An 8586-nucleotide genomic window follows, 5' to 3' on the forward strand; every position below is an offset into this window, starting at 1 on the left:
AATCTTTATTTCACATACTGAAGAGGCCACATGCCTATAGTACAATTTGAAGAATATACAGTTTTATACAATTTATGTACATATCTCACCAAATCACCTCACGTCATTCCACCTCGCATTTCAACGCAGTCACATAATTTCACACATACAGTACAATACCATACCCTGTAATTTCATAATTTCTATATTACCATATCACAACTTGTTATATCATACTACATATTCTATAACATCATATCATATTCTATCATTATTATAAGATCATACTATATAGTATTATTTCATATAACATTATCATAACATACTATACATACCATCGTACCATATATCACAACTATATTGTATCACATTTCAACATGTCATATCACACAACACATTAGCAATGTCATAGCTTGTACCATCATATCTTGTCATATCATACCATATGCCATGTCATTCCATGCCAATTTATTTCATATCAATCAATCAATATTTATTCAACACTGGAAGACCGCAAGCCATATAATATGTACACTAAAAAACAGTATTTACACAATTTCTATAATACACATAATATATTGCATCATATCCCCTCATGCATCATATCACACCACATCACTTCATATCATATCACATCATGTCATGTCACATCATATCATTTCATATACATATAACTATACTTAACCATTTGTAATATCACGTCCCACAATATCATTTGACAGCCTAGTAGTTTAATATCATTTCTAACTCTTTTGTTTGTAGTTTATTCAGATGGCAAATATCTATAAATATGTACTTAATGTATATACACAATAGTTTCCTAATACCAAGCAGCTAAGATTATTCTTTCATAAGGTTCTGTCGGTATAAAGAGGCATAATATATGAACATGGACACATTTTGTAAGATACTTCTTTTTGTGTTTGACAGCAGTGTAACAAATTTAATAATATTAGGGTACCTGTAATAATAAGCTTGCAGGTATTTTTCAATAAGGTGTAAATACACCGGACATACAAGTAAGAAATGAAATTCATCTTCTACTGAGTTTAAACTACATAGATTACAGATTCTTTCTTCACGAGGAATGTTTACATAGCGCCCTGTTTCTATTAAAAGGTCGTGAGAAGAACATCTAAAACGTGAAAGAGACGTTCGAATTTTTTTAACATTAACTTTTGATAAATAATCTTCCATAATTATTTCTGATTTAAACATTTTGTAATAAAAGCATTTGTTTGTTAGAGTCAATGATGCAGTCCAAGATTGTAAATAAATATCCTTTAATCTCTGGGTTAATGAAAGTATAAACATTGGTTTGGAATACACATTTTGGTTTTGCCAAATATCACCAAAGCCACAACTGAAAAGTAATTCTCTAACACCTGTAACCCAGTTTCTTTTCCCATTATTATCATAAACTATCATCATATTATAACACTTTTTTGGCGATCTAAATGAGGGCATGTCAATAAGTCTCAGCCAGTATTTAATAACTTTTATATTTCAATATACATAGAGAGGGAATCTTCCACATTCTCCATACACCACCAAGCTGGAAGTGTTTATTTTAACACCTAAATACTTTTTGCAAACATATAAATGAATCCTTTCTATGGCATCAATGCGCTTTAAACCCCAGACTTCTGCCCCATACAACAAAATGGGGAGTATCTTTGCGAACTTTGACTGACCAATGAAATGACAAACAAGAAATCGTCATTAGCCAATCAGAAAACTGCTTTCTCGAGCTTCACGGCGCTTGTTTCAAAGTAGCGACTTCCATTCGAGGCTACGGTTTGAAAGATATTGATTCATCATTTGAAAAGTGACCAAAAAAAATAATTCTGGAATGCCTTATAGCCGGTCAATAGTATATGGTAGTACTTCCCACGGGCTATATAAAGTCTCCTCCGTTTAAAACCTGTATACCATTGAAGCGAGATGAACGTACAGACCGTAACTGTCGTTCGGAATACATCGTGTTAACTTTTTCGAGATTGCATGAAAAGAAAACACATTCCGATTGTTTCTGTTCCGATCTGGTAAACGAGGTCTTCAGAACTTTGTTTAGCCGTAGCGAGAACTAAAATCTGATTTGAACGAGATTGTGCCAGAATTTTATGATCGTGGGCTCGAAGCTCAGATTCGCCATCATCGATGTTTCAAAGTCTTGTCAGCACTATACATCTAAGCGTGGGTTTACCAACCTTGTAAACGTATAAGATCTGCATTACTTCCCTCCCACATCAAGCTGGCACGCGTGATACAACTGTAATACTGTTTAAAGCGTCGTTAAACCCAACTCACTCACTCTCTACGTAGCGTAGGAGGAAAGGCCAAATTAGACGTGGTAGACGTTGCGCAAAAGCATGGTGCTAACAAATGATTTTAAGTCGGTAGGATTAGCAGATCCTGGCATGAATAAGGGACGCAACACTTCACATCGAATTGCGACTACGTTTACCACTGTGCCACTCGTGTCCCCATCTTCATTTTAATGTACAGACAAAAATAATTACATTTAAAGATTGAGAACTAACACCAAGAGCTGCTTAAATCCAGCACGAGACTTACATTTTGGTGCATTTGTAGAGTCACTTCGTATTTTCATGTAAAATTATAACACTTGTGTTTACAGACATGGAATTACGTTTTGACCTAATTTAGGTCACGTGGTATATAGGTCTTCCAGTCTTTGGGTATCGCTCGATGGCTTCCTTTAAGACAATATAAGATTTGTCCCTGCAGAGCCCGACAAACAGTAGGGTCGCACGGGGACACGCTTGTCTCGAACTGCATGTACGGATAACTCGACATAAACATACTCACGTGACACGTATGGGTCTTCTCAGGAGCTCCTATGTCTGTTTGTTTGTTTGTTGTTTAACTCCGCACTCCAGAGATTAACATCATGAGCATCGATCCACACAATTGGGATACGATTACATGCATCAACAAAGTCAACGAGCCTGGCCACCCGACCCCGTTAGTCGCCTCTTACGACACGCATAGTCGCCAGTTACGACGAGATGAAGACCTATTCTAACCCGGATCTTCACGGGCCAGGAGCTCCAATGGTTTACCGTAGTCCATATATAATTATCCAAATATAACGGAACATGTCATTCGAACACGACACGACGTTGTTGGGACGGTTTTCGCAGTACTGAGTCTTACGGACGATTTGTATGTAGGATTTCATGAATAGAAAGGATTTGTTTTCACGTGTGCCACGGGGTACTCCCGCAGATTTTAACGTGTTTCCCTTTCTAGCTCAAGAAGAAATACATGTCACGCATCCACTCGGCGAATGTATTTTAAGATGAACTAGGTAAAAATCAGTTGTAGTTTAGAAACTTCACTGAGCTAGATAGTACCCTTGTATCCCTGGGCAATCATGTGTTCATTCTCAAATGATGATGATTATGCTGCTGCTGCTGGTGATGATGTTGATGATGATGATGATGATGAAGTGTATTTATAACGCGCTAAATTCCATGTATCAAATGTATAACTTCTTTCAGTGGCATTTAGAAGTTGGAGTGATGAAGTAAGACGAGTTCTATGGATGAACAACTTCTTTATTACAATTAGTGCGACGTTTCGGTGTAGATCCTAACACCTTTATCAAGCAATTGATGGATAGGGATAAACAACATAGGTATATATACACTTATTGACATCTAAGTTGTTACAGTGACTAGATGACTCAGCCATCAACAAACTCAGCAACCTAGACAAGAAGTACATCCAATCACCTCTCTGTGTCCATCAACTAGTCACTGTAACAACTTAGATGTCAATAAGGGTATATATACCTGTGTTGTTAGGATCTACACCGAAACGTCGCATTAATTGTAATAAAGAAGTTGTTCATCCATAGAACTCGTCTTACTTCATGAAATGTATGCTCAAAGCCTGTACAGGCATGCAGAATACATCATTTACAATCATTTAATATATTGTGAATTTACTTCTAGTTGCAGAATATTGTGAGGGGCAAAATTAGTAATTATAGTAATAATAGGGGCAACCGTTTGAAGCATTCACTAGCTTAAAACGTGGTTTTTAATTTCTTGAAATAATTCAAGGTTGGTCTATAGCATACGCATGCAAAGTACATTCACCACTCCAGTGTCACAGACGATAAAAGAATTCTGTTAAGTATGTCATTACGAATTTAAGTGTCGACAATCTAATGCAAAGAATTTCCAACACTGGATTTGTATATATAAATCAAATTCGTAAAATATTATTTTCCCCAATGAATGAATGACTTTATTTCGTATGGGGGCCACCGGCCCATTATACATTGTTCATTAATAGGTATCCATTGTAACGATGGAGCGCCAGATGATAACAGAGTATATAAAACTAACAATGGTAAAAAAATAGAGCGGATCATACTAAAAAGATCGTTTTATTTTCCCCAATGTTAATGTTATGATTCTTCAACGAGGAGGTGATGGTCGACTTTGTGTATGCTTAGTTTCAAAGGGTATATATTTCCCAGTTACAGCGTCTGTGTCCAACGATGACGACCCCCACAACGAGGCGGTAGATCCACACACGCTCAACACGATGAAGTCGCGTGTTTCATAACATTAGTCCACGGGCTCTCATTGAAGAAGACACTTTTCTCAGGGGGTTCGATTTCAAAGCCACGCCCCCTTGTGTGCATCCACGGCGAGCCGGAACCGGGGAATCTACCTGTTGCCAGTATCTTCCCTCCATCACAGCTCGACTGATACTCACCCCGGTACAGGTCATGGCCTACTGTTTACATGCGATTAGCGACCGGAATTCCTCTTCTGGATGGGCTGGTGTTGTGTTACAGGCCGCTGTGCCGTTACGGCGAATTCACGTCGATCTGTTTATTAATGGAGGGTAGGCCGAAGTCATTCGTGACCACTCGTGTCAGTCCGGGACAAGTCGAATGCGCTTTACGGAAAGGGGCGAGCAGTGGCGAAATCGGACTCGAATCGAGTGACTTTGTTGACTGAGACCTAGCCGTCATGAAGATTTTTTTTTGTCCATTCATGGTTTTATTTTAATCTGTCTCACAATCTCTTAGTCTGTCTAGGCTGTATCACAGTCCCTTAGTCGGTCATGCAGACCCTGAAAGATGTGTAGCTAACAGAGCCAATGCAAGTCTATATTACTGCAGTGTCTGAAAGAGAAGAGTCTCAGGGTTCCTTTTTATCATATTTATGAAAATTTATCCACTGTTTTTCCTGTCCAATTATTTCATTCCTGAGCCTAGATATTAGCCTAGTCCAAAATTCCCTGAACCATATGTGTCCCTGCCGCCCAGCCCTATATACTGTAATGCCTTGTGTGAAGCAAGTCTATATTTCCACTGGTCCTGAATTTCCTATCTCACTGGAGCGCGAGTGGACGTATTTTCAATTTGAACAGAGTTGCTTGTTTCTATCAATATTATATAATTTCAGAGAGTATAATCGTTAGACTAGGTTTTGAAAGATAATAAAACGGACGCGAAACCATCCCCGACAATGATTATTGTTGATCCTAATCAGCCAATTATCCAAAGTATAGCGGACCGAAAGCTGTCTCAGCGATATTTTGATTTGTTAAAATGGAAAAAAGGTCATGGTATGCTGAAGAACGATCTTCGTTTCTGCATGAAGTTGTCATTAACGAAGGTCGTAGCTGAAGGTCACCTTGTTAGTGCGTTTGTGTGGGTGGCAAATTAAACCCCAAAGCTATCGCAGTGCTACTATGGTCGCAACCGCTATACGTCAACATACTCACGACAGTCTAAGCTACTTCCACTTTGTGATACCTGGCCCAGTACGCCAGCGAGGATCGGATGGTCACAGTGTGTGATCCGGTTCATTATGTGCTCGCGTATGAATCGCTGCTCATGTTTGTTTGCTTTTTAATGCAACGCAACAACTTCTTAACGCAATATTCCAGCTCGGAAACAAAAATCTATATATGGGGTACCATGCCACGCAAATATCCGTGTCACTGAACCTGGTCACCCCATGCATTTGTTTAAGATTTGACTTCAAAATGTTTTTGGCTTTATTTGTTTTCATGAATGTGGACATTCACATTTTGTGTGGATAATTTTCCAAAGAGTATATTTCTTTCTTGACTGTGTTTGGTACAGTGAAGTAGGTAGTGTTTTTCATCATCAATGGTTGAACATGTCGAGCATAGCCTCTGATGTAGCTTTGTATGTCTTCCAAGTTCAGTATTTAATTGACGGTTACTTAATCGTAGTTTAGATTGAATCATATGTGGCCGGGGAACTATTCAAGCGCCAAACCACCACGGGTTGTTACCAACCTCTGGTTGACTATTCTCCGACTCTAGTATACAGGCCGGGATGTACGTAGTCCTGCATCATAACTGTGAATATATTTATTGTATGAAAACCAAGCCATCTAGATCTAGATATATATACAAAAGCTAGTCTAGTAAGCTTCAGTTAGCTCTATTCCCATATGCAATCAGCATCAGCTTATTTATTTGTTTTAATTTTAGAGGAGAGAAGTGTATTGTGTAATGTGCTGCATGTTAGTGTATAGCCGGGGTGAAATGACTGGAATAGAGACATGCAGAGGTTTCCATGCTAGTCTATTCCTGCACAATGGCCGTGAAATAGATGTATTTTATGAAAACCAATCTATATTTATATAAAAGCAAGTCTAGCCATCTCTAATTGTTTTAATTTTAGAGGAAAATAATGAATTGTATGATAAAAGATTTCATAGACCATATGTTCGTCTAATGCTAATCGGGACCTCATCATCTTCCAGAGGCAAGGGAGTTAACTGACTAAGCTGGAACTAGGCTGGAATTCCGGAGTTACATTTTGGCTGGACTAGCGAGTCTATGCATTCTTCAACCAAAATCGCGCAACGAACTGGACAAACGGTTCGTAAACAACATGGTTTTCAACGTGCAGATTTCAGTCGACTGCATGATTTGCAAAACAGTTATACTTTCAACTAGGCGTCGATAAAGATTTTCCAAATCTTTTCATCTTTTAATCAAGATGCTCAAATGATTTGATGCATTTGGCGAGGTAAGAATCGTTTAATTACAACATAGATCTTGACTATCGATCACATCGTCTTGACTGGGCGCCGCCATTTTGTTTGAAGCAAATACAAGTGATATAAGAGATGGAATCTGATTGGTCAATAGGAGGAACAAAGACGGGACATAACTCACAATAGCCACTGGTGGCGCTATGATTCAACCGCGAAATTCCAGCGAAGTTCGGCAAGGTGGAAACTGGATTTTTGTTGTCAGTTAACCACCTAGCTCGGGAAGATGGGACTACACACATATGGTCTCTGTTAGACTAAGGCCTAGTCCCTGAAACAAAGTTATGTAGAATGTGAAATACAAATATTTCTATAAGGTAACCCACAAGACGCAGAGGCGGTCGGGTAGTCTAGTGGTTAAAGCGTTCGCTCGTCACGCCGAAGACCCGGGTTCGATTCCCGACATGGGTTCAATGTGTGAAGCCCATTTTTGGTGTCCCCCGCCGTGATATTGCTGGAGTATTGCTAAAAGCGGCGTAAAACCATATTCACTCACTCTCCTTAATTTCAGAGATGAGATTGTTATCAGGTTCATTTATGAAATCTATGCTCCAGAGAGACAATGTGTCGTACAGAATGACTTTGAATGGAAACCAAATAAGATTATTCATTTCTTATTCGAGTTAACTTTCACAAGGAAAAGTGTTTTCCATAAAAAATCCATGCTCACCCAAGAAAGGTGGCCTAGAGATATATATAAACTGTACTCGGATATATCTGAAATGTTTCTGACATCCAACAATCTACAGAACTGATACACCCTCAAAGTCATAAATAAAAGCAAAAAAAACTTCCATAATAATAAAACTTTAAATCCAGTCCATTTTACGACACCGACTGTGCATTTACATTTGCAACGTCACCTAGACTTGACATTTTCTGGCAACTCGTGGCTTGTCGTAAGAGGCGACTAACGGGATCGGGTGGTCAGACTCGCTGACTTGGCTGATGCTTGTCATCGTATCCCAATTGTGTAGATCGGTGCTCATGTTGTCAATCACTGGATTGTAAGGCAGACGTCATATAGCTTGAATATTGCGGCGTTAAACAACACGACAAACAAACAAATCGTACATAACTGTTATTTGATTGGACGGTCATTTTTAGCCCCATGTCATTCGAATCGAGATCGGGGTGCTAGGGTGGCCTAGTGGTTAAAGCGTTCGGTCGTCACGCCGAAGACCCGGGGTCGATTCCCTTTTCTGGTGTCCCCAGTCGTGATATTGCTGGAATATTGATAAAGAGCTGAGTAAAACCTACCTCACTCACTCACTCGACACTCACTCACTCGAATCGGGATCAAACCCGAAAGAGCGAGTCTCGGGTATCTATGAAAACGGTATCTGGACGTGTAATACTCTGCATAATCGGGGGCGGCGTGTCACCGGTGTGCACTGTGTTGTGAAAATGTAAAGACAACTCAAGTACAAGCATGTGAGCAACCTTACCTGCTGACAATAGACTCCTTGTACCTAGCTGTTCCACAAGACCTGCCGATTACGATGAAAGGCAACATTGC

The 8586-nt window shown here is 39.3% G+C and overlaps 1 pseudogene; it reads right to left on the minus strand.

Moving 5' to 3' along the window:
• Positions 1–933: 933 nt before the first annotated feature.
• LOC139445382 (uncharacterized) lies at positions 934–2469 on the minus strand (annotated as a pseudogene).
• Between the last annotated feature and the right edge of the window lie 6117 nt (positions 2470–8586).

Source organism: Haliotis cracherodii, unplaced genomic scaffold (genome assembly GCF_022045235.1).
Source record: "Haliotis cracherodii isolate W230 unplaced genomic scaffold, xgHalCrac1.p SCAF_6, whole genome shotgun sequence".
NCBI lineage: Eukaryota > Metazoa > Mollusca > Gastropoda > Lepetellida > Haliotidae > Haliotis > Haliotis cracherodii.